Source organism: Canis lupus, chromosome 26, assembly GCF_048164855.1.
Source record: "Canis lupus baileyi chromosome 26, mCanLup2.hap1, whole genome shotgun sequence".
Lineage (NCBI taxonomy): Eukaryota > Metazoa > Chordata > Mammalia > Carnivora > Canidae > Canis > Canis lupus.
This window is the reverse complement of record NC_132863.1, coordinates 5,997,910-6,025,625: the sequence shown is the minus strand read 5'-3', so window position 1 is coordinate 6,025,625 and position 27,716 is coordinate 5,997,910. Positions and strand designations below refer to the sequence as shown.

General features: G+C 43.4%; 1 protein-coding gene and 1 long non-coding RNA gene across 2 annotated transcripts in view; one reads left to right on the top strand and one right to left on the bottom strand.

The window, feature by feature from the left end:
- Positions 1-27,716, top strand: part of SLC24A3 (solute carrier family 24 member 3) — a 481,958-nt gene that overhangs the window by 199,924 nt on the left and 254,318 nt on the right. The window lies entirely within an intron of this gene.
- LOC140617832 (uncharacterized) lies at positions 12,041-13,137 on the bottom strand. Its single transcript, XR_012017973.1, has 2 exons — positions 12,556-13,137; positions 12,041-12,428 (listed from the first exon to the last, which is right to left on the bottom strand). It is a non-coding gene; the product is annotated as an uncharacterized lncRNA (long non-coding RNA).

The following is a 27,716-nucleotide window of genomic DNA, read 5'->3' as shown; positions in this document are numbered from 1 at the left end:
GATGGATTAAGAAAGTTCATGAGTGTAATTGGTTAGTGGTTGATGGATAAGCAATTTGGAGAGATTCGCTATTGGGAGCCCCGTCTATCACCTCCTGGCCATGAAAGCCTGCTTATCAGCTGTGCCTCTTCAACTCCCCAAGCCTCTGTTTCCTCATCTCTAAACTAGGGATCTGTGCACCCAAGAAAACTCACATAAACCATGTGCCAACCATCATCAGGGCATGCAAGGGCAGCCCCTGCCCCACATCCAGCTAAACAGGCCGAGGGTGCCCATGCCAAAGCTGCTTTCATATAGGTGTTTGTTCTCTGCAGTTGGGCAGCCAGATGTCAGGTGAAGGAGACTGTTGAGGACCCATATCCAGGAGAGGAGATCACACTTCCTCCAGCTTTTCCAGCTGCCCTCTGCCCAGTCCCAACTACAAATGCAGAAAGCCAACAGCAGGGCAAATGCTATGTGATATAAGATCTCCACTCCATCTGAAAGAGATGGCTGTAATTAGGACAGAAGAAAATGCAGCAAGGCCATTTGCAAACTTTGCAGGATGCTTTCCCTCCCAAAAAACAGCTAAGCAGGAGCCTCCCCACCCCCTCCGCCCCCACCCCAGAGGTGTTTTTAATGGGCCTAAGCAGCAGGAGGGCTTGCAGAATTGTTTTCTCTGCTCCCAGGGTTTCAATTTCTGTTTTTGTGTGGGCACTGAACGGTATTGGTCTCACAGAACTCCTTTTGTTGTTATTAACAACACTGCATCATCCGGAGTTTGAGCAAAGGACAGGCAGCCAGGGAAGCAGGAATCCTGATATTTAGAGAGCAGCCTGTCCACAGACATCCCTGCCCAGCTCCCACAGTAAGACCAGGCCTGTAGATGTGTGAGGGTGCCAGGTCCCAATGGTGCAGTCACAACTTGAAGCCAGTTCTATCTGGGACCATACTGTTTAGTGCAGGATGCTGGGTACATCAGCAGTTCATTTCGTATTACATGGTGCATGATTTAATAGAAATAGGCATGGTGTGTGGAGGGAGAGGTGGGGAAGTGCAGAAAAGGTGTTTGCCCAGCAAGGAGTCTTGTCTGAGATGAGTTTAAAGGAAAAACAGTTACAATATGAAAAGGAAGGAAAGAATCTTTAATGGTGGAAGGAACCGCATGACCTGTGGTAGAGCTAGGAGGAAAAGCATGGTGTGATGGAGGAACAGCAGACAGAGCAGTGTGGCTATACCAAGAAGTGCCAGGGCTGGGGGTTGGGGCAGTAAAGAGAGAGGTATTATATATATAATATAATATATATATATATATATTATTGGAGTTCAATTTGCCAACATATAGCATAACACCCAGTGCTCATCCCATCACGTGCCCCCCTCAGTGCCCATCACCCAGTCACCCCCACACCCCACCCACCTCCCTTTCCACCACCCCTTGTTCGTTTCCCAGAGTTAGGAGTCTCTCATGTTCTGTCTCCCTTTCTGATATTTTATTTTAAAACTTCCAAACCTACAGAAAAGTTGAAAGAATAGTACAATAAATAACTATGCACCCTATATAGGGATTCTCAAATTGTTAACACCTGTCCTATTGACCTTCTCTCTGCCTTATTATTTTTTTTCAAAATCTTTGAAAGTAGATGATAGACATCATGACTAAATAATTGAGTCTGGTGTCCAGGAAGAAAGGACATTCACTTTCCCACCTAACCACAATGCCATTATCACACCCAAGGACCGAACATTGGTGTTACAAATGTGTTATCCAACATCCGGTCCATAGTTAAATTTCCTCAGTTTTCCCCCAAAATGAACTTGATAGCTCTTCTAGCCTTTGCCTAGAGTCTGATCAAGAAAACATGTTGTCCTTGGGGACACTGGCTCTTTAGTCTCTTCCACGGTGGAATGTCCCCCACCTTTAGTTGTTTTGTGTTTCTTGACATTGTCATTTGTTCAGAGTACAGGCCAGTTGCTTTGTGGAATGTCCCTCAGTCTGGATCTGTGTGATGGTTCACTCATAACTAGATGAAGGTTAAACATTTTTGGCAAAAGCACTGCTCCTCTCCATTGCACCACTTCCAAAAGCTCATGATGCCAGCCTGTCCTAGCATTCTGGGCTAAATTGTTCACTCGGCTGTCACCACAGTCCCTCCATTGTAGGGAAACATCTTCTTCTTTATAGCTAAGGATGATTTTGCAATTCTGTCTTCTCCTTCCCCGTTTGTAGATTGGCATTCTCTCTCCGCCACACCCCACTTTTGAAAAATCATCATTTGAGGCTCATAGGATTCATTGTTTAAATTCGGTGTGTTAGAAAAAGCCATTATGTTTGTTCATGTTCAAATTGTCCCAAACTGGGCCAGTGGGAACCTCTTCAAGCCAGCTCATGTGTCTTTGATGGGTCCCCATTTGACTTTGAGTACTTTGGGGCTTTCTGCCTCACTTGATACTTTTGTGTTCTACGCTTGGGAATGACCACTTCTCTGAGGAGCCCTGGTTTCTTTTAGCGAGGAATGCTCATTGGAAATCATGGCCTGGGTGCAAGCTTTGCTCCTCAACTACAGAAATCTTGTTTCTAGGCCCTTTGAGTGGGGGGAGTGCTAAGGAATATGTATTTTTGAAACCTTACAAGTATATGAAGATAACACCAGTTCATTACAAGATTCTTTTTTCCCAACTTGCGTATCCCTGCATGGATCTCCAATTATATGAACTCGTATACTTCTTTGCTCTATCCTGCAATATCCACAGTCATTCTGGACTATTATACTAGCAATGCCACCACTAACAGTAGGCTTTCTAAGTAAAATGCAAGATTTCTTTGCAATTATTTTCCCTTTTGGAACATAACTTACCAAGGGTGTGTTAGCGGAGTACCCAAATTTATTATCTGTGTGTGCAGCTGTATTACCAATGTATACAACTAGATGCGTTTAAATACAATTTTCAGTTTTTTATCTTCAATTTTATTTTTTGGAAACATGTATTTTGGAAATTTTTATGTGACTAATCTCCTAGGGATGGGCACTTGGTCATGTTCAATATTTTGCTAATATAAATAATGCCGTGACAAATGATTTTGATTTGGGGACATGTATCTTCCAGGTGAACTCCTGCACATGGGCTTCCTGCATCAGAGAGCAAGTGTATGTGTCATGTCGTGAGATGCTGCCACGTTTCCTTTGTACTCATTTGAGTTTTCAGTAGGTTCTGTTGGAGAATGGACTTGAGAGCAGATGAGGTGGGACATAGGTGGTCACTGTGGCCGTCCAGATGAATGATGGCTAGTGCCTCAGCCAATGGCAATGAGACCAGAAAGGGAGATGGGGACTGGTTGGGGGCTTAGCTCCTGGCTGGTTATGGGATGGAGGGAATAAAGGGACTCCGAAGTGCTTGATCTACAGTAAGGAGGCAGTTCAGTGTCCACACTAAGGCAGGGAACAGGAGGAAGAAGAAGACGTGTGTGCACACGTGTGCACCTATGCATGTATGTGTACATGCATAGTTATGATGGTGTACATGGGTACATGTGAATGAATGTGTTTGTGCCCATGTATGCATACATGCACACACGTGTGAATGTGTTAGGGAAACAGATGTGCAGAGGCCTGGAGCGCAGAGTGGGGCTAGGCTGGCAGCAATGAGCCACCGGCATGATGAGGACAGCCAAAACCACGCCCTTGGCTGAGGTCAGTACGTATGCTCCTGAGTGTCCCCAACCTCTGGCCTTACAGGGAAAACAGGGCATTTTACATTTCTCAGATGTACTCGTGGACCTGCTGCCTTAGACTTACCTCGTGGTACTCACCTGGAAGGGTAACTGGAAGTTGAGGGAAAAAGTATAGCGAGCACAGTATGTGAAAATGTAACTGGCAACTATTCAAAAAACTGGATTTGATGTTTCTGGGCTTCTCAGACATCACGCAGGCTTTAGCAGCCTCGTCAGGGGCGGGTGGATGCACACTGGGCTGACCAGAAGCCTGATGACTCTCACGAGACAAGCTGCTGGCCGGAAACTTCAGGAGCCATTCCTCTGGTGCTGCTCTCTGTTCTAGACGATCCTAGGCCTGTACTGGGCTCTCCTGGGCTGACCTAGGCACGATAAAGATCTCACTTGGAAAAAAGTTATTTGCCAGAGGCTGAGAGCACTAGAAGGCAGTGGAAATCAGTTCACAGATAAACTCCTGTGAGCTCTACAAAAGTTCCCTGGAAAGGGGTCCTTATCCTCCATCAGGAAACATGCCCTTCATTTCTAGAGGGTACTTTATGTTTGGCTAAAGGTGCAGCCTGTGGATTCATGTGGAACTTCAGTAACAGTAGATAATCCCCATTTTTAGGAGCCTATCAAAAATCCCGTTCTCTATACGCATGTAACAAATGAGCACATTTGCCGTGACACGTCAGGAATTGGGCCTTACTGTGCTCCTTATTATAGTTCAGTTACTCAAATCATTGAAAAATTCTTTCAAGCACCAGCTCAACAGCAATAAAACACAACCCCCTTCAGTTCATTCATTCCAGTGCAATCTTTCTAATATGCTCTCCTGCCTCTCTATACTGGGTCCAGGGCCCATTACTTAGTTATTTCTTATAACTCAGTAGAATTCATATAAGCCTTAGCCCAGCCTGGTTGTAATTACTGTAGTTTCTGTTTGCTCCTTCCAGGTTTGGCTGCCAGTGGCCACCTCTGTTCCCTTCCGGTTTGCTTCTAATAAGTCTTTTCACATCCATAAAATCCAGTCATTCTCCTTTGTTTGCTGGCTTGAACATCCATTGGGCTTGGACACAGCTCCCCAGTCTGTAATAGTGTTAATACAGTGTGTTAAATAGGAGTCACGAGACTCTGAGAGACTTCTTGAACATAAATGCCCGACTAGTGTTCGTGGCACTATTAGCAAGGGGTGAGAGAGTCACATTGAGAGCGAGGATGTGGAGCAAGTGTGGCTTCTGGAAATGTTTTTTTTTTTTTAATTTTTATTTATTTATTCATGAGAGACACACAGAGAGAGACAAAGACACAGGTAGAGGGAGATGCAGGCTCCATGCAGAGAGCCTAATGTGGGACTTGATCCCAGGACTCCGGGATCATGACCTGAGCCAAAGGCAGGTGCTCAACCACTGAGCCACCCAGGCATCCCTGGAAATGTTCTTTTTCCTCAAACTGATAAAACCTACAATGCAACTGATTAATTACTGGTATGAATTCTCTCCTTTGAGTGGGTAGGGATGGCATGGGCAAGCCCTCATTGTTACTGGGAGGCAGAAGAGAAGGTGCCACGGATTGGGGTTCTGAGTTCTTATCCACCCCAGATTCTATCACTTCTGGACCACAGGGACTTGGACAGGTTAGAAATTGCTTATCTTCCCGTCTCCTCCCTACAAATGGAGCTATGACCTGCCTTGCCCAGGTGGTAACTGTGGAAGGGCTTTATATAAGCAGCGTGGTCTACATACACAGAATGCCGTTGCCTGCAGTTTGGGGATATTTTGGATGTGTAATAGACAAGTTATGGTATTCCAGTTGTGACTTTTCTCAGCTGTAGCAAACGTGGGACGTGTTCTTTCCATCTTCAAGTTCCTCCTTCTCCTTTAGGGATTTCTTTTTAACCTCTCTCTGCCCCTAAGAACTTTAAAAGGAAATAGAATACTGTTCTTTAAAAATCTGAAATAATCCCCCCCTACCTCCCCACCCTGACGTGAGCTGCAGTTATCAGCGGCCAGAGTTTCATTTCTCTGAAGGTTTCCCATTGTAGGAAGTGTGTGAACCACATGGACAAAAGCTAACAGCTCAGCTGTCCCCCCACTGTCCTCACCTTTATCTCTATTATCCTTAAGAAAAAAATCAAGAGGCTGATGGATGCAGAGGGCTGGTTGGAAGCTGCTGGCATTTGACCACTTTTAACATGCAGAAAGGCCAGTTTCCAATGATTTAACCTAATGATTTCTGGAGAAAGGGAATGACACACATGGTTCAGGGTTAGTCAATCAATACTGCAGCGCAATGCTGAACTCATTTTTATGGTTGAAAATAATCTATGAAATAAACCGCAGGAGTACCATGTAAATAAATGCAAAGGTAATAAATACACACATGGCATCTCAACTACTCTCTTCCCTGCCTCCTGCCCCCCTGTTCAGTAGATGCTGTTCTTTCTTGGGTCCAGGATGCAGCCACATGTTTGTGTGGAAGACGATGGGAAATTGGACTCAAATTTACTGTGTCATTTTAATCGACTGCCCCCTTTACTTGACAGTGAGGTTCATCGAGGGCTTCTTTGAAGCCCTCCCAACCTGGTGAATAAGTAATGTGCCAGGGTGGGGTGGGGTGCATCCCAGGGGCTCATAAGTAAACTGTCACAGGAGAGCGGCAGGGCGATTACTCCATCCTCATTCCTGGCTGGCCCATAAAAGGCATCCTCCATGTGGCTGATTATGAGCCCGCCATCTGATTTGAAGTTATGTCACCCTAAAGCAGGGAGAATTTCCTCCCAATAATCTCATCTTTAATCCAGAACTGCAGCAGGGAAAGCCTGTCCACACAGTTTAGAGGGAGTGGATTAAATAGGAGGGCAGCTTGCTGCTTCTGGCTGCTGGAAGGCACTTCTGGGGTGCCTGGGGGTCTGAGGTCCCAGGGAGGGAGGCAGGCTGGGGGATGGGGATGGGCTCTGTTTGGTCTCTTTCACCTTCCCCAGGTGCCCTCTCCTTCCTGCCCCTTCCTCCTTACTCTCCCCAACCCCACTACTCCCCCACCCTTCCCTTCCTGAACCTCTCTTAATCTCCTCCCCCCACCCCCAGCCTTTTCATTGAGCTAAGAGTCCCTGTGGCTCTTGCTGGGTAAAGACCATTTCTGGGTTTAAGTCCTAGAGCTGTAGCGTCTGCTGGCCTGGGTTTTATAGGGATATGCCACAGATACCCTTGTTTGTTTTCTGGGCTCACTGAGAAGACAAGTTTTCCTTCCTCTTTAAAGCAAAGAAGGAAGTCTAGAGGGGGTTCTCCTCTGGTCCTCTGTTCAGGCAGGTGCTACCTCTAGTCTGACCAAGAACCTGGAAGCCAAAGAAAGGAAATAGGAGCTGAGAGGGAAATTGGGTGAGAAGGAGGAAGAGCAGAGAGGGAGGGAAGGGAGGAGGAAGGGGTGAGGGAAAGGGGAGAAGAGGGACAGGCCATTTTCCCAATTGATTTGTGTGGAAATGAAAAACAGGACCCATACTCCAGGATTTCTGCAGCCTTCAGGGAGAGAGCTAATGGGGAAAATAGTGCAGAAAAATGCGGCTGATCCTTGGTAGCAGCCCTGCTCCCTGGAGATGCCCCTGCCCTGGCCTGTGACTGCACACATATATGCCAGCACATGTGTACACATGCACAGACACACACATGTTCTCACACACACACAGCCACATGCACAGCCACACACATGCACACCTACGCAGTCATGCATGCCTGAGTACATGTACACGTGCACTCACAGGTATACACAGGCACACACATTACCACACACATGCAGCCATGCACACATACACAGAGAGACACACTTGCGTAAAGATGCACACACACACAGATACATGCCCACTATCACATGGGCACAGGCACACACAGACTTTATACGTACACACACACTCATGCACATATACACACAGACACACAATCATGTGCACACATGCACACGCACTCACACAGGCACAATCACACCCTGCCCCATTCTTCCTGTTTTGAATCTTGCCCTCTGTGGTTATCTTCACCCTTGATCCAGGGGTGGGCTCTCCACTGGATTGTGTCCTCTCATCCTCTGCCTGCCCTCAGGACCTCAGGCCAGTCTTGTACTTCTGCTAGGCATGAACAAGGAGTACTTTGGACTCTGGGGTGGAGTGGAACACAGCCTTGATACACCTGCGCAAGTTTGAATTAACCAGTTAATTAATGGGAAGAGAATGTTGACATGAGTCTGGTGAGGCTGTGGGAGTACCCTTGGCTCAGCCTCCATCACACACCCCAAGGTCATCATGGAGAGCCTCTGAGAAGCAGATGCCAGGATGGGATGAAACCTGTAAGAACTTTCCTAGGGAAGTGCCTGTAAGGAAGGTGGAAAGGGGAGGGAAGGTTGTATAGAAGTGTCCTGTGGGATGGCCGTGCGCCCTAGGGAAGGTTCTGTAGAACTGTCACAGAATCACCGAGCCATGGCTGGCCTTTAGGGAAGTCCCACACCTCCTGGAGTTGGGCCCACCTTGGTATCTCCACTGATGTGGCCATGGATCCCATCAACCTGTGGTCAGTGGGTGAGTTGTGTCAGGTGCATGACAACAGAGAGACAGGGAAAGAAGTTGATAGAAACTTTGCACCAAGTCAGAAGCAGTGACCTGACTCTCTTTTGTACTGATTTGAAACAGAAAATCAACAGTTCAAGAAATAGGTTCCCTTTTAAAATAATGATGTATTTAGCCCAATAGTCCTTTGCTAATAAGGTTTCTGAGTTCAAAGGGTTTTCTCTGCATGTCCAGCTTGGAAACATAGAGGAACCCCTGTTATCAGCACCAAGGAATGCCAGGCCTTCAACTGCACAAGAGAATTCCTGGGTTGGAAATAGAGAGGTCTTTCTGGACAGTGAAGGGAACTTTCAACATTGCACAGGGTTATAGAATCATTTCATTTTAGGGTCTTTAAAAATCAGGTTTGAGGTAGGTTGAGTGACCCTGTCTGAGGGGAGATACTTTGTCATTCTAACTTCCCAATAACCCCACTCCCCTCATGCTGGTATGGTGACAGGAGGTAGGGTCCTCACATGGAGTACAACCATATAAACACAGCCTGTAGCAAAAGCTAACCCCCAAGCTGATATCCTAAGAAGATTGGTAGTCACCTGACATCATTTTTATGAAATTGGAGAGGTTTATATGTAATTTTAATGATTGTCCTAATAAACAATGTAAAATCTCAGAATTAAAAAATACCAAATCAATCATAAAAGACAAGAAAAAATGCCTGAATATTTCCTAGTCTTTGGTGGTTCTTTTTCCGTGACCATTTTTAAAGTAACCTGTAGAACTTTTTCTCACTGCCTGCAGGAATTCAAGTAGAGGCAAATAATCCATGAGAATTCCAAGTGAAGGTCTAATTCCAGCACTACACACATATCTCAAGCCGCAAGATGTTCATAAGTGAAGTGATAAATCAACAATAAACATGAAAGGAAGTTTTCATCTGGGAGCTGGGGTTTCTGGTTTGCCTGGGGTACAGGGTGTGTACCTTCTTGGCTGTGTGGCCTCAGCTACTGAGGGGAATGATCTGCTAACTCCTAGTAGCCAGATGCCTTATTTAATGTGCCTTCACCAAAGCATCTTCAGCATCGATTTAGTGCCATAAATTATGAGCACTTAAATCCACGTGGAAGTTGAAGCTTTCCGTGATGAAAAGTAACGGCTGTCACTCTCTGCAGCTTCAGTAATTTTAGAAGGGGTATAGTACCATTCTTCAGCTAGTTCCAGTGGAGATACAGATATCTTATCCGGTGTGAGTAGCTATCTTTCTGGGAGGTGCTCCTGCTCGGGATTTAATGGAATGTGTGCTTTCCTGATGGTACATCACATGGCACATTTCAAGTTCTGTGTGGGACAATAGGGCCCCACATTTTATTAGTAGACTAATGACACATGACCAGATCCTTATACAGAAAACATTTACATTTTATATTCAGACCTTGGGAGTTGAAACTGGGTCAAATCCCAGGGAGCTCTTCCACAAACTAATGAGGTCAAAAAATCCAGATCCTCAGAAATCATGCTTGCAGTAGTTTTAATGAATGTTCCATGGGGAAAATGCACCAAGAATTTTTTGTTTGAATCAAGCAGTGACTAAACTTAGGTCACATTGGGTAAATTTCCTCCAATATGCAGAGTATTAGACTTGCATCTTCATTATCTTTGATTCTTTTGATTCTTTTTTCAGTCACAACTGGAGGGTTTTTGTCTTCGAAAAGCATGATGAGGCCACCCAATTTTTTTCTCCTCTTGTAGGACATGGGCTTGGAGCTTGGTGAGAATGACTTCATAGAAATTCCCATCTTGGTTTAAAATATAATCTGTTCAGAGAAAAATGTGATGTAGGGCAGGGCCAGCAGATTAGAAGCAGACTGCCATTGGAAAGGCTCATTCCTCACAGTTCTGAGAGAAGGGGGCATTCCACACTGTGCAGGACCATCTGGGGAGGCACCAGGGATGCTGGAGAATCAGAGGGCAAGGGCACACCTGGGGGCAAAGCCTTTATTGTGGTTTCAATGGAAGGAATGGGTAAGGTAGGGTAAGCACGTTTAGGATTTGCTAGTGTGGATAATTTCAGTATAGCAGTAGAATCAGTAGATTCAGTAGAAGCAGTAGAATCAGTAGATCCTGGGGAATAGGGGCTGCCCTAAGTTGTTTTGTGCCTGGCCCTGGGTCCCAGATTAGTGCAGGTGGACAGTGGCCCAGAGTGTGACAGCATAGTAAAGGAGGTAGGCTTTGGATTGACTGGTTTACACTTGAAAAGTACATTCCTTATTTACTATTCATCATTCATGTGTTTACTCAAGGAATTGGCTTCCCCTGAGAGAGGTAGTCCCTCCAGGGTCAGTGGGGCCCCAGATATCAAACCATTAGAATTTAGAAAATAGAAGACATGATTAATGCTCATCTCCAATCTGAAAATCCTGTGGTTTATTAAACAAGACAAGTAAAGATTTAGGGCTGCATCTGTGCTCACAGAAACTCTCATATGAGGGAAATCTTGGATATTAAAACCGAGAAATCAAAGAACCTTATTCTCCCATGGAAGTCCATGGCCTGAGTGTGCACCAGCCCCTGCTGGTCACTAAGTCGAGAGGCTCTGGAAGGCTCTGTCCAGAGAAGCGGGCAGCTAAGCAAGCCTGGAGACAAAAGGGAGCCCAGCTCTGAGTTTGAGGGCACGATGAGAACAAATTTGAAGATTTTTTTTTTCAGATGGCCTCAGCCCAGGAAAATTTACACTGCAGGAATAATATTTCTGGTTGGTGGATAAGTTGGAGAGTTTTGTAGAACTGCAGCCTGGACCATTAGCATTGTGGACTAATGACCTTGTTTTGGAGACCTTGCTATTTGCTTAGAAAGATGGGAAGGTGAGCTGTTGGTAATTCCTGCAGTGTAGCCACAGTATCTACCCTTCTCTCTTCACCTGCCTTCAGCGGCTTGCACAGCTGCCTCTTGGTGGTTATTTGTTCTTGGCTAATTACAGTAGGAAGGGCTTTTACAGCCTTACAGCTAGGAAAGCGAGGAACACGCCCTTTTTCTTTTTTCTAAGAAAAATGGAACTCGTCTCATGCCTAATTAGAGAGTCCTGGATGCAGGGGAGGGAATATGCTGACCACGCAACCCCCAGGGGTTCCTAGGAACCCCTTTCCTTCTTGCCGACTGGGGATTGCACTGCTTATGGAAGCTGTATAACCACCAGCCCCCAGGCCAGGAGTCCCCTTTCCTTTGTGTGGCCATGGAGCTCCGGGGATGCTTGCATATCTTCCAGCAGGTGCTATTTGAGCAACTGATCCAGTTACTCTGCTATTGGATTTTTGCCAAAAAGTGATTACAAGATGCTGCCCTCTCTATTTGGGATAGTCTGTAATCGAGAGATAACAGACTTCTAAGTCCAACAAGCCCAGATGCAAACCCTGGCTGAGCTGCTTAGCAGCTGGACAAATTTAGGCCCATTACTCAATCCCCTTGTACCTGAATTTCCTCCTGTGCAAAATAAACGTAACAGCACCTACCCTGTAACTTCACAGGCAGGTCAGATGATGCTGTTGGTGAAGGCCCTACCATGGTGTAGACTTACTGTTTTGTATATTTTTAACATTTCCAGCCCAACCAACATACCAAATGTATTTTAATAAAAAAAGATATTTAGGGATGCCTGGGTGGCTCAGCAGTTGGGCGCCTGCCTTCAGCTCAGATTGTGATCCTGGGGTCCTGGGATGGAGTCCCACATTGTGCTCCCACAAGGGGGCCTGCTTCTCCCTCTGCCTGTGTCTCTGCATCTCTCTGTCTCTCTCATGAATAAATAAATCTTTAAAAAAAGATATTTATTGTCACCATTTATATTCCATGCTATCGCAGTCAGTACAATTTCAAGGTGGAATATGTTGGGAGGAGATGGATCTGCCTGCTAAAGATATCAGGAACCCAGCATGATCTACTTGGCTAGGTGCGGCATTCACAGATGGCTGCTGGTTCCATTGGGGCATTTCAGGGCAGTTAGTAGTGCCCAGAGTACTCTGGGGTTACACAGCTATCTGGCCAGGCACAGGGTGACCCAGTTGTAGGCCGCACTAGCTCCTGACAGGCATGGGCCGGAGGTGACTGCAATTTTCTCAGGTGTCCCATGAAAGTCTGTGACAGCTTTCTTTATCCGTAGGATGTCTTCTGTCTGCAACAGTCAGTGGCTACAGGAGAAACCTAGAATAGCGAGAAGTTTTATTTTACCACACTGTAATGGTTGTCCGTCCCAGTTCCAGGAATGAATGGAAAGATGACCTGGATATTCATTTTGATCACCTAAAACCCCCCGTATCAAGTGACATACTCGGATATAAGATCTCCTTCCTATAGATGCCGACTGGTGCTTGGTAAGGAGGTCTGAGGTCTTCCTCAGTCCGAGAACACAACACACATCCACTCACTCAGCCCACATACTCTATATGAAGTGCGCATTATGACATCATATGCTGACACCATAGCACTTGTATCTGCCCAGATAAGGAAATTGAGGCCCAGAGAGGCTCAGTGCCTGGCCTCAGTTATACAGCTGGGGAAAGGAAGCTGCAGACATGGATTTGCACTTGAGCTTCTAATGGGTCTTCTGTTTGACCTGAGACTCTTCAGAGGTTGTGAGGGGTCTCCTCTGATTTCTTGTCTAAGAGCCCAGACTAACGGCCCAAGCAGAACTTCAGCTTCTGCTCTTGGCACTGTGGCGCATGACTCTCTTTCTCTCATCAGGATCTCTGAGCCTCCCACACACATGGGAGAGAATGCCTACTCTCCATGGGGAAAGAAAATCCATGTGCTCGCTTGGATGGGAGGCCCTGCTGTCAGGAACTTTGTGGCCAGTGGTCAGCTGCTGCAGCAAAGGCCCCTGCATGATCGGATGGCCACACCTCTCATTGTACTGGCCTCATTCTCCCCTGCAATTCTCCCAGCCTCTAGAAAGGGACCCTCTTCTTGGCTGCAGTTAGGAGAACCCCAAGAAAGGGCACTGATTGGTTACAGCAGTCACAGTAGCCAGTGAAGCGAGGGTGTATTTTTGGTCCAGCACAGACCACATTCCCACCTTTGACCAATCACTGCAGCCAGAAGAGTGGGGTCACATCAGAAGATAGCAGCCCCCTTTTTTGGCTGGCAGGATTAGAGGAGGGGTGAGGGATGAGATGTCCCCTGAGAAGAAAGAGGTAAAGTTCCAAAAGACAGAACAAAGAGATGGGTAGACAGAATAACAACGTGAGTAGCAGATATAGAAACAGTCCTCATAGGGTGTATTAGAATGAAACCAACTGAGGGCATAGCCCTCTGCCACTCTGCAGCAGAAGTTTTGGAAGTGAGATATTGGGGACCTTCAGAAAGAGGAAGAGGGAGAGAAGGTGTGTGTGAGGGGTGATTGGGAAGCACGGAGGAGGGGTTGGCTCATATACTCCAGCTCTACTAGTCTTCCTCTGCTGCTCAAACTAGCTGAGCCTACTCACCACAGGACCTTTGCCCATGATGTCTCTTCTTTCATAATGCTCACATTTTCACACTAACTGTAGCTGCCTCTTTTTTCACCCTTCAGATCCCAGTTTAAGAATTATTTCCTCTGAGAGGTCAATCTTGAGCCCTTGAGAAAAGTGAAGTCCCTCTTTTTCCTTCTCTTCCATAGATCCTTCTTTCCTTCAAAGCACTTCAAATAAATTTTAATCATTTATTGAATTATTTCTTTATTTGTTCCATGTCTGTGGACTGTGTCTGTTAGCTCCCTTGTATATTGCCAATACTTGGCAATCAGTAGGCATTCAATAAATATTAGAGGAATATTGTCCTTGTATGAATGGTGGTTTTACGGAGGTGATCAGAAGCAAATGGGCTGTGCCAATACATAGAGGAAAGAGAGGAGAGCCTGAGAGTCAGAAGTCAGCAGGAAGCAAGAAGGGACTGGGCCAATATGATGCCTTTTCATGTGGGTTGAGAGGTTATCTATGAACGTGAATGTCTAAGATGATGATTCTAGTGGGCACCTGGGTTATGACAGTGTGACCCCAGCTCCATGGTTGGGGTGACTAGAAATGGGTTTTCAACTGGCTGACAGATGCCAGGTGGACCATGATGCTTTGTGTGTTGTGGGCTCTCTTCTGTCTCCACTCTCCTCTGCCTGCCTTCCACTGCTTTTGGGGTGTAGCTGTTGGCCATGCTTGCGCTCACATAATGATTCCAGAAAATTCCTCACAGCCACTTCAACACACGACAATGAAGGCACGTTAATGAGCCCACCCAGGGACCTGCTGTGTTTTCAGGGCACACGTCGAACTCCCAAACCACCCAGTGGAGATTCCCCTGAAAGGTTCTGGCACTGGTGCCCTGAGCAGTCTCCTCGCTTCAAGGTTGAACCCAGTGGCTCCTTGTTTTCAAAACGTGAAATGATCATTGAGAAAAAGAAGTCAGTTGAGCTTGGTGAGTCCCCACTGTCTGGGCACCAAGCCCTCTGCTATGAAAGGAAAATGCCGGCTTTTGAGCACACAAAAGGCATCTGGCAGTTGGGAGAAGTGGCTTTCACCACTTTCAGGTAGGATAACTTGAACTTTTAAAAGACCTTCGGGAGCAGGGCAAGATGGCAGAGGAGTAGGGTCCCCAAGACACCTGTCCCCACCAACTTACCTAGATAACTTTCAAATCATTTTGAAAACCTACAAATTCAACCTGAGATTTAAAGAGAGAACAGCCGGATGCTACAGAGAGGAGTTTGCACTTCTAACAAGTACTGTTTAGCCACTCTGCACTGAGTAAAATGACTAGAAACAAGAACTCACCACAAAAGAAAGAATCAGAAACAGTACTCACTGCCACAGAGTTACAGAATTTGGATTACAATTCCTGTCAGAAAGCCAATTCAGAAGCACCATTATAAAGCTACTGGTGGCCCTGGATAAGAGCATAAAGGATTCAAGAGACTTCATGACTGCAGAATTTAGATCTAATCAGGCCGAAATTAAAAATCAATTAAATGCAATGCAATCCAAACTGGAGGTCCTAATGACAAGGGTTAATGAGGTAGAAGAAAGAGTGACATAGAAGACAAGTTGATTGTAAGGAAAGAAGCTGAGGAAAAAAGAGAAAAACAATTAAAAGACCATGAGGAAAGGTTAAGGGAAATAAATGACAGCCTCAGAAGGAAAAATCTATGTTTAATTGGGGTTCCAGGGGGGCCGAGAGGGACAGAGGACCAGAAAGCATATTTGAACAAATCATAACTGAGAACTAACCTAATTTGGGGAGGGAAACAGGAAACAGGCATTCAGATCCAGGAGATAGAGAGGTCCTCCCCTAAAATCAATAAAAACCATTCAACACCTCGACATTTAATAGTGAAACTTGCAAATTCCAAAGATAAGGAGAAAATCCTTGAAGCAGCAAGAGACAAGAGATCCCTAACTTATATGGGGAGAAATATTAGATTAACAGCAGACCTCTCCACAGAGACCTGACAGGCCAGAAAGGGCTGCCAGGATATATTCAGGGTCCTAGATGAGAAGAACATGCAGCCAAGAATACTCTATCCAGCAAGGCTCTCATTCAGAATTAGAAGGAGAGATAAAGAGCTTCCAAGATAGGCAGAAACTGAAAAAATATGTGACCACCAAACCAGCTCTGCAAGAAATATTAAGGGGGACCCCGTAAAAGAAAGAGGAAACCCAAAGAATCCACAAAAACAGGGACTGAATAGGTATATGATGACACTAAATTCATATCTTTCAATAGTAACTCTGAACATGAATGGGCTTAATGATCCCATCAAAAGACGCAGGGTTTCAGACTGGATAAAAAAGCAAGACCCATCTGTTTGTTGTCTACAAGAGACTCATTCGAGATCTAAGGACACCTAGACCCTGAAAATGGAAGGTTGGAGAACCATTTACCATTCAAATGGTCCTCAGAAGAAAGCAGGAGTAGCCATCTTCATATCAGATAAATAAGTTTATCCCAAAGACTCTAGTAAGAGATGAAGAGGGACACTATATCACACTTAAAGGATCTATCCAACAAGAGGACCTAACAATCATGAATATTTATGCCCCGAATGTGGGAGCTGCCAAGTATATCAATAAATTAATAACCAAAGTAAAGACATACTTAGATAATAACACACTAATACTAGGAGTCTTCAACACAGCACTTTCTGCAAATGACAGATATTCTAGGTACAACATCTCCCAAGAAGCAAGAGCTTTAAATGATACACTGGACCAGATGAATTTCACAGATATTGACAGAACTTTACATCCAAATGCAGCTGAATACACATTCTTCTCAAGTGCACATGGAACTTTCTCCAGAATAGACCACATACTGGGCCACAAATCAGGTCTCAACAGATACCAAAAGATTGGGATTGTCCCCTGCATATTTCCAGGCCATAATGCTTTGCAACTTGAACTCCATCACATGAAGAAATTTGGAAGAAATTCAAACACATGGAGGTTAAAGAACATCCTGCTAAAAGATGAAAGGATCAACCAAGAAATTAGAGAAGAATTAAAAAGATTCATGCAAACTAATGAGAATGAAGATACAACGTTCAAAATCTTTGGGATACAGCAAAAACAGTCCTAAGAGGGAAATACATTGCAATACAAGCATCCCTCAAAAAATTGGAAAAAACTCACATACACAAGCTAACCTCGCACCTAAAGGAACTGGAGAAAGAACAGCAAATAAAACCTACACCCAGCAGAAGAAGAGAGTTAATAAAGATTTGAGCAGAACTCAATGAAATAGAGACCAGAAAAACTGTAGAACAGATCAACAAAACCAGGAGTTCGCTCTTTGAAATAATTAATAAGATGGGTAAACCATTTGTCAACCTTCTTAAAAACAAGAGAAAAGCCTCTAATTAATAAAATCACGAATGAAAAAGGAGAGATTACCAATACCAAGGAAATACAAATGGTTTTGAAAACATATAATGAGCAGCTATATGCCAATAAGTTAGGCAATCTAGAAGAAATGGACGCATTTCTGGAAAACCACAAACTATCAAAACTGGAAGAGGAAACAATAGAACACCTGAACAGGCCAATAACCAGGGAGGAAACTGAAGCAGTCATCAAAAACCTCCAAGACACAAAAGTCCAGGGCCAGATGGTTTCCCAGAGGAATTCTATCAAACGTTTAAAGAAGAAACAATACCGACTCTGCTAAAGCTGTTCCAAAAGATAGAAAGGGATGGAATACTTCCAAACTTGTTTTATGAGGCCAACATCACCTAAGGAGTAGGTTCCATATGCCAACAAAATCTGTACAGAACTACATGAGATATAAGTCATTCATAAGTGTTTCACGAGTACATCTCTAAGGAGAATCCAGCCAAATCTACCTGTTTGGGAGGTGCTATGCTATTCTCCCCATATAGCTTTATTTGTGTGTGTTTTTTTTTTCTACAGAAGAACAAATTAAATAAAAACAAGAAACAATGTAGGAGCAAAAATTTGGTGCCATGCTCCTACAGGCGTTCAAAGTGAAAGATGAGTGAGTCTTGACCCTCAGACCTGGGACAGCTGCCCAGTGGGATCACATGCCTCTCTTGACACAGGACAAGGTCCCAGATCTAATGGAAGCCACAGTATGCTAATGGGCCGTCAGGCCTGCTGATGACCGTAGATGCAGCGACGTTCACATGGAAAGGTCTCATTCTTTGTCAACTCAGACACTCAGGTCATGAGGAATTCTGTTTAATGAGTTTTGATTCATTCAGAGATCTCCGAACTTACGACACAGATCAAATCCACCAGCTGCTCTGACTTAAGTAGATATAATTTACGGACAAACAAAAAGGAAGAATGTGAGAAATTTGGAAGTCCTTGGAAGGAAATGAGTTCTGATTTGTTTTTGGTGAATTCTGGCCACAACTAATCATTATTCTTGTGGGGTCCTAAGGAGTAGATGCCATGATGGAGACACGAACATCTGTATGGTGGAGAGGAGTGCTCACTTAGAGGCAATGAGCCCAGTTTTTTTGATCTGTGTCGTAAGTTCGGAGATCTCTGAATGAATCAAAACTCATTAAACAGAATGCCTCATGATCTGAGTGTCTGAGTTGACAAAGAACGAGACCTTTCCATGTGAATGTCGCTGCCTTCTTGGGGGGGGAGGGGCAGAAAGGGAGGGACAGGTTGAAGTAGCACTGGTTTTTGCATTTAGCCAGCTGTTGGGTGGATGTGTATTGGAGGGGGTGACGTTGAAGGGGGTAATGTTAGTGGCTGGGATCTAATTGGTAGATGTAAAGGTTTTATTCCTACATAAGAAGAAGTACATATTCCTGTGGATTTATTATATTTCTCTCTTTCACGTACAGGGAAAAGAATCAGACCTAACGTTGACAATAATCTTTGCGAAAATACATGTGAATCCTTGAGCATTAAAGTCAGACATCACTCTGGAATTTGTATTTTCTTCCTGTTCTGGTAAATTTCACTTATTTCAAAGCTCAGAAATACCACATTTAAATTTAAGAGCAACATCATCCCCCATACTTGACTTTCAGCATACCAGAGCCATCTGATCACCTGGCCTCCCCTACACTTGCTGAGCACTGTTTGTCAGGTGATGAGGCTCTTGCCTGTAATCTAGGAGGGAGCTGGTGGGGTGGGTGGAGAGAAAAGGGATAAGAGTCTAAGGAGCTGTTACATCTCTGATTCTGGTAATCCTCCAAAGTCCTATAGCCCATACGAGGAAAATAATAACCCAGCCCTACAGGTTGCTTAGTGAGGGCCAAACTGTCTTCAGTATCACTAACTTGGCTTCTAAACTGTGAGGCCAGAGAGAGATGGTGGCCACAGTTGCCATTCCCACATTGTGCTAAGCAGAAGAGATCTATGTACTTGAAAAAAGGAGGAGAGGCCCGGCTGAGTTACTCTTTAAAAAATGAGTTGAAGGAATCCCTGGGTGGCTCAGCTGTTTAGCGCCTGCCTTCGGCCCAGGGCGTGATCCTGGAATCCCAGGATCGAGTCCCACATCAGGCTCCCTGCATGGAGCCTGCTTCTCCCTCTGCCTGTGTCTCTGCCTCTCTCTCTCTGTCTCTCATGAATAAATAAATAAAATCTTAAAAAAATAAAAAAATAAATAAAAGTTAAAAATGAATTGAGTTTCAACAACCAGAGAGAAGTCCAGGTTCAAGAAGCAGTGTCAGAAGAGGTAGGAGACAATGATGATGGTGCCCAGAGCTCTGCCAGGTATTGAGGAGGATGGACAGAAGGTGAAGTCCAAGGCCCCTGGGGAGGAGGGCGCTATTACCAGCCCAGCACTGGACTCAGACAGGAATTTCAGCAGATGGGCCTGGCAGGGATATTAGGTGGTTGTGTTAACAGCAAAGCCACTGGCTCTCTGAGTGGGAAGTAGGCTGGATCCTGAGACTCTGCTGGACATCATGTTGCATACCTATAGCACTATTTCAGACCAGACTGTGCAATAATGCTTGGGTCAGGCCATTTTGAAATCAGGGTTGGAAGCCTTAGCCTTCCTGCTGTCCACTGAGCCAGGCTGACCTCTTTCTGAGCTGTCCTTAGCTCACACAGTAGGAGCCTGCTTCTAATCTCAGCTCTGATGCTGACAGATTGTGACCTTGGTTTTTTCACCTTCATGGGCCGTGGCATCCCTACCCGGAGACCGGAAGTAGTGACAGTCAGTGACTCACAGCCAAGTATAGGAACTTTACAGCCTACTGCAGATGAACAACTCTTGTTTCCAAGTGAGGGACCCCGTGCATCCAGAAGCCAAGGAGCCAGGGTCAGGGAGGGCTGAAGTTGACGTGGATTCACTCAATTCACAGTCCCTACTTTATCAGGTCATATTTCTTAGGATCCCAGAAGATACAAATACATTTATAAATTTAAAATATGTACACATGTAATATATAAGCATATTTACTTAATGCTTATTTAAGATAGTTTAATAGCCTTTAAATTTAAAGCTTTAGGTTTATAGAAAATGGGTGGAAAACAGCAGGTACCCCTTCACTTCCACCTTCCAGTTTCCCCCCTCTGTTAACATCTTGCATCACTGTAGTTCGTTTGTTATAACTAATACAACATTACTAGCTAATGTGTAGTTTAGAGTTCACCCATGGTGATGGGCAGGTCTATGAGTTTTGTCGAACGCATAGTGTCATGTATCCACCATCAAAGTATCCTACAGAATAGTTTCCCTGACCTAAAAATCCTTTGTGCTTTGCCTCTTCTATCTCTCCCTCCCCCTAATCTCTGGGAACCACTGAGCGTTTACTGCCTCCATAGTTTTACTTCTAGAATGCCATGTAGTTGGAACCATACATGTAGTAGTCTTTTTAGATTGGCTTCTTTCACTTAGCCATATGCGCTTAAGGGTTCTTACATGTCTTTCTGTCAATAGCTCATTTCTTTTTTTTTTATTAGTTCATTATTTTTTTAAATTTATTAATTTATTTATTTTAGTTTTTAAATTATTTTTATTGGAATTCAATTTGTCAACATATAGCATAACACCCAGTGCTCATCCCGTCAAGTGCCCCCCTCAGTGCCCGTCACCCAGTCACCCCAACCCCCCGCCTACCTCCCCTTCAGCAACCCTCCATTCATTTCCCAGAGTTAGGAGTCTCTCATGGTTTGTCTCCCTCTCTAATTTTCCCCACTCAGTTTCCCCTCCTTCCCTTATGGTCCCTTTCAGTATTTCTTATATTCCACATGAGTGAAGCCATATGATGTTGGTCCTTCTCTGATTGCCTTATTTCACTCAGCATAATACCCTCCAGTTCCATCCATGTTGAAGCAAATAGTGGCTATTCATCGTTTCTAATGGCTGAGAATAATCTGTATATATAAACCACATCTTCTGTATACATTCATTTGTCGAAGGACACCAAGGCTCCTTCCACAGTTTGGCTATTGTGGACATTGCTGCTATAAACATTGGGGTGCAGGTTTCTTGGCTTTTCACTACATCAGTATCTCTGGGGTAAATACTGAGTAGTGCAATTGCTGGGTTATAAGGTAGCTCTATTTTTAACTTCTTAAGGAATCTTCACACTATTTTCCAGAGTGGCTGCACCAGTTCACATCCCCACCAACAATGCAAGAGGGTTCCCTTTCTCCACATCCTCTCCAACATCTGTTGTTTCCTATCTTGATTATTTTAGCTATTCTCACTGGTGTGAAGTGTTATCTCATTGTGGTTTTGATGTGTATTTCCCTGATGGCAAGTGATGCGGAGCATTTTTTCATGTGCTTGTTGGCCATGTTTAAGTCTTGTTTGGTGAAATGTCTGTTCATGTTTTCTGCCCATTTTTTGACTGAATTGTTTGTTTTTTGGGTGTTGAGTTTGATAAGTTCTTTATTATTTTTTTGGTAAGTTCTTTATAGATCTTGGATACTATCCCCTTATCTGATATGTCATTTGCAAATATCTTCTCTCATTCTGTAGGTTGTCTTTTAGTTTTGTCAGAAAACTAAAACTAAACTAACTAGTTTTGTTTCCTTTGTTGTGCAGCTTTTTATCTTGATAAAGTCCCAGTAGTTCATTTTTGCTTTTGTTTCCCTTGCCTTTAGAGTCATACAGCATTTCAGCAACATGGCAGGATACAGAATTAATGGTCTTTTGTCTTTATCACTGGATAACATTCCATTGCATGGATGTACCACAGTTTGTTTATCCATTCACCTCCTGAAGACAATCTTAGCTGCTTCCAAGTTTTGACAATTAAGGATAAAGCTGCTAAGAACATTTATGTGTAGATATTTAAGTTTTCAGTTCGTTCCATAAATACTAAGAAGTAACTACTACTGGATTATATGCTAAAGGTATGGCCATTCTAATAAGTGTATAGTGGTATTCTTGTTGTTTTAATTTTCACTTCCTTAATGACATATAATATTGAGCATCTTTTCATATTCTTATATGCCATTTGTATGCCTTCTTTTGTGAGGTATCTAGCCAGGACTCTTGCCCATCTTTTAATCAGGTTGTTCATTTTCTTATTGTTGAGTTTTAAGAGCTCTTTGTATATTTTGTCTAACGGTCTTTTATCAGACAATCCTTTGCAGATATTTTCTCCCAGTCCTTGGCTTGTCGCATTCTCTTGAAAGTATCTTTTGCTGAGCAGAAGTTTTTAATTTTAAGGAAATCTGGCATATTAGTTATTTCTTTCGTGGATCATACCTTTGGTGTTGTTTCAAAAAAGTTATACCCCAACCCAAGGTCACCTATGTTATCTTCTGAAAGCTTTATAGTTTTTCATTTTGTGTTTATTAGATATTCTTTTTGAGTTAATTTTTGTGAAAAGTGTAATGTCAGTGTCTATATTCATTGTTTTGCAGATGGATGTCTAGTTCTAGCACTTTTTGTTGCTAGAACTTTCTCCATTACATTGCCTTTGTTTCCCTTATCAAAGATCAGTCGACTGTATTTGCATGAGTCTATTTCTGAATTTTCTAATCTGTTCCAGTAATCTATGTGCTTGTTCTTCCCTCAATAGCACACTTTCTTGATCAGTATTGCTTTCTAGTAAGTGTTGAAGTAGGTAGTATCAATCTTCTGTCTTTGTTCTTTTCTAGTAATAGTTGACTATTCTGGGTCTTTTGTCTCTCAATATAAACATTGGAATCATTTTGTTGATATTTGCAAAATTATTTGCTTGGATTTTGATTGGGGTTGCATTGAATCTGTAGATCAAATTGAAAAGAACTGACATCTTAATATTGAGTCTTCCTATCCATCAACATAGAATTATTTCTACACTTATTTAATTCTTTGAGTTCCTTTGTCAGAGTGTTCTAGTTTTCTTCATATAGATCTTGCATATGTTTTCTATTAGATTTATACCTATGTAGTTCTCTTTTTTGGGTACTACTATAAATGTTACTGTGTTTATAATTTCAAATTCCAATTGTTTATTGATGCTATTTAGGAGAACAATATGATTTTGAATATGAACTTTGTGTCCTGCAAGCTTGCAATTATCACTTATTAGTTTTTGGAGTTTTGTTTTTGTTTTGAATCTTTGGGATTTCTTACATCTAATCTCTGAAAAAAGACAGCTTATTTCTTCCTTCACAGTCTATATGCCTTTTATTTATTTTTCTTGTCTTATTGCATTGATTTCGACTTCCAGTATGTTGAATCTGAATGGTGAGAGGGGACATGCTTACCTTGTTCCTGATCTTAGGGGAAAAGCACCTAGTTTCTCAACATTACTCTTACTGTTAAATCCTCCATGTGACATGGAGTTGTGGGTGTTCTGTCCATACTCCCTTGCCACCCACTCTAACTTGTGAGATGGTTTTCTCTGGCTACAGAGCAGATTCAGTCCATATCCAGGAAAGGCCAGGAATGCTAGGAGTTAATAAAGCACCTATTTCCTCACCATTAAGTATGATGTTAGACTTTTTGTAGGCGTTCTTTACCAGGTTGAGGAAGCTCTCCCCTATTCCTAATTTGCTAAGAGGATTTTTTTCCCCACTATGAATGGATGTTAGTTTTAGTCAAATGCTTTTTTTGTTTTTATTAATAATGATCATATGACTTTTCTTCCTTGGCCTGTTGATATGATGGTTTACAGTAGTTGATTTTTAAATATTGAACTGGCTTCCATACCTAGAATAAATCCCACTTGGTTGTAATGTATAATTCTTTCTATACATTTTTAGATGAGGTTTGCTAGTATTTTGTTCAGAATTTTAAAAAAGGTTATGAGAGATGCTCTGTAGTTTTCTCTTCATATAATTTCTTTGGCTTAGTAGTAAGGTAATACTGGTCTTACAGAATGAGGTAGGAAGTATTTGGTGTACTTATATTTTCTGGAAGAGATGGTGGAGAATTTGTATAATTTCTTCCTGAAATATTTAGCATAATTCACCAGCGAACCAACCTGATCCTGGAGCTTTATCTTTTAGAAGGTTATTAATTATTGATTCAATTTCTTTAATAGATACAGGCTTATTCAGATTGTTTAGTTCTCCTTATGTGAGTTTTGGTAGATTTTATCATTCAAGAAATTGATCCTGAGTTACCTGAGTTATCAGATTTTATCTGAGCTATCAATTTGTAAGTAAAGGTTATTCATGATATCCCTTCATTATCCTTTTATGTCCCTGAGATCAGTGGTGATCCCCTCTTTCTGATATTAGTAATTTGTGCCTTTTCTCTCTAGAGAAAATCTGGCTAGAGCTTCATCAATTTTAATGATCATTTCAAAGAACCAGCTTTGGTTTTATTGTTTTTTCTCTACTGTTTTCTAGTTTTCTTTTTTCTACTGTTTATTTCTGCTCTAATTTTATTATATCTTTCCTTCTGCTTACTTTGGGTTTAGTCTGTTTTTCCTTCTCTGGCTTCCTAAAGTGGAAGCTTAGATGATTGAGTTAGAATCTTTCTTCTTTTCTAGTATATGCACACAATGCTATAAAATTCCCTCCAAGAACTGCTTTTTGTGGCATCTCACAAATCTTGATACATTTTTTTATCATTTTAACTTGAAACACTTATAAAATATAGAAAAGCACCAATATAATTTAACATATTCTGTGTAATCACCAACTGGAAATGACTTTGGCAGTAACCTTTCATTCTTTCTCTTTTTAATAAAAGTTAACAAAACACTACCTGTGATTTGGGTGTCTTGACCTTTTTACCAGTCCTGATCTACTCCCCACCCACCATTCCCAGAAACAACTACTGTCATGAAGGTGATGAGTTTCTTTCCAACCAAGTTACTTTTACTGACTTAGATGACAACCTCGATTTGTCTTACATCAACAAATGTAAGACATGGTGTTGGAAAGGAGAGCAGTCAAGACAGAAGATAGCAGAAGCAGGATTCATAATGAGTTCTCTAGACTGGAATGCACAGATGTGTATTGATGCACAATGCATCCATCTTAGTTTGGGTTCTTCTAGAAGCAGGGCCAGGGGCAAGGATTCAAGGATAAGTCATGTGTTTGGCATGTAGCTTGTGGAGCAGCAGAGTTAGACAAGGAAGGAATGGACACATCATCAGGGAAGTTGTAACTGGTGAATGAAGCCCTGGCCTTCTGGCATACAGGAGGTAACACAGAGCACACAGGAGAGATGAGGAAGTGAGATGTTCACCACAACTGCTATCAGCCAGTGAGTGAGGGGGGGCTCTGGGGTCCATTTAGCCTCTGGAACTTCTGGCCATGGACAGAGTTGTCCCTGACAACCAGAAAGAGCAGTTGGGCACAAAGGTGTAGGTGCTGGCAGGCACAAGAAGTTAGACAGGTGTGCTCTGCATTGGTCAAGTGAGGGGGTGTGGGTCATCCACTGACACCACCTATTAAAACCTCTCGTAAAATATCTTTTTGCTAAAGCTTAGCTTCTTTAGTCATTACATAAAAAGAAAAAAAAAAAGAGCATATGCCGTGTGCCATGTCCTGGGATCTTGTTCCATCCTTGTAAGAACACTGTGAAGAAGGTTCTCACAGTTGTAAGATGTGGAAAATGGGGCTGGCCAGCCTTCCGCACTCAGCAGTGGCTGATGCCTGCACCGGAACTCTGACTCACCTGTCAGGACCCCATGCTGCCTCTCAGAGAGTGTGGCTCCAGTAACCCTTAAGAACATTCAGCAAAGGGAAGGCTGTGGTAGGAGAGGAAACTTATTTTGAGCCAACTTTGAGAGGGCAGCATACAATGAGTGCTGGGAGCCTTTTAATTAAACACTGAAAACCACAGGAGATTGAAAGTAAGCTGCTTCAATGGGAAAGCTAATATTTACAGATTTAAAAACATGTAAAAGTCTGGAAATGCAGGTCTCTCGTTAGGGGTGATATAATTACCAAGTTCTCGTTTCCTAGCAATAAGGACAAAGATGTCAATTCTTGGTGCACAGTTTGCTTTCAGGCGGGTCTTGGATTTGGTTGCCGACTAAGGCCTGTTGCCAGGGGACTTGTCTTTGGGTGTTCTGTTGGAGGCAAGTGTTCCAGGCCATCACTCTGGAAAGGATGGAGTTACTCGTATTCTCTGCATTCAGGTGACATGGATGAATCATTTAAGCAGCAAGTAATGGAAGGGAAACTATCCTTTAGTGACCTTGACTCATCCTACCAGAATGTCTGTCTATGGGGAAGATTCTTGGGCTAAAACACAAAAAGATGTCAGTTTAGCCACTAACCAGCTGTCAGACTTCAGACAGGTCCATGGAACTCTCTGGATTTAGTGAATTTTCAATCCATCCTGTTCAGCTCTAACAGCACATGGCAAACAGGTGGATACATGGATGAAGCCTACATCTGAAGCCTTGTGTGCACTCACAGTGCTCAGTGTCTGCTACTAGTTCGTGCCACCTTGTGTCATTAAGTGGGTCCCCCTGGGCCAAGCCTGGTGGTTCCCTATAGGGCTCCATTGTTACACATTTTCCCTGTGACTTGGGTGAGGGCCCTGAAAACATGCACACCTATGTAGGGACCCCATAAAACTGAAATTATGGGCAGAAATACCTTGTTGAATTCTATAAGATAATTGTAGCTTCTGTAATATGAAAGATCTCAAATTTCAGTGGCTTAGCACCATGGAAGGTCTTTTCTTACTCTGACAAGATCCTATGCAGTATCCAGCAGGCACCCTTCCATACAATGATTCAGAGACCTAGGGACCTCTGCCTTCAACTCCCCATCTGCTGAGACCTCAGGTATTCCCCTCCACCTGGCAGATGGGGAAGGAGAAAGGGTGGAGGACCACAAGGGAGTTTTGAAAGGGCCAGGCTTAGAAGTGTTGCATTTCACTTTAGCCTGTGTATTATTGGCCAGAACTCAGCTATGTGGCCACACATTGAAGGTGAAGTGGATGGGCATGGGTCTTGCTGCAATTTTAGCCAACTCTTGTTTCAATCATGTGGGAGCAGAAGCAGGATTTAAAAGGTCTGAGAGCCTTTAATAAGGCTGCATATCTTAAAAGATGAAATGAGGTGGAGATTAATATCTGAAGTCTGGTGCTTAGTTCAGTGAAAGCCTTTCCATAGAAGTATGAGATGGAAAATGTGTGGCTGAAGAGCATCACACCTGTAAATGGCCCTAAGCTTCCTTGGGTCCACCCTGTATATACTAAGTAGCTAATGTTTGTCAAGTGCTATGTCAAGTCTGTGTGGCAGGCACTGTACTGAGCATTTGTGTACATTATCTCATTTTCACAGCCACCCTCAGAGTTGAAAGTCTCCTCATCCCCACTTTACAGGTCGAGAATACAGGGCTCAAGGAGATCAGCTAATTTGCCCAAGGTCACATGGCTGCTATGGGGCTAATGAGATTCAGATCCATGTCGGCCTTGTTCAGATTTCATGTCTCTCTAAAGGATTAGATTTCTGAGCCAGAGTGGAGTAATCCTGCTCTCCTCCATGCTAGATAGACACCCTGAGATATGCATGGTTGCTCTCAGTGCCATACTCTGGCAAAAGGTGAAGGGCGAGCTCAGAGGCGAGGGGCAGGCAGGGTGTCAAAGCCCTGTCCTGAAGGCTGGATTCCTAGTGCT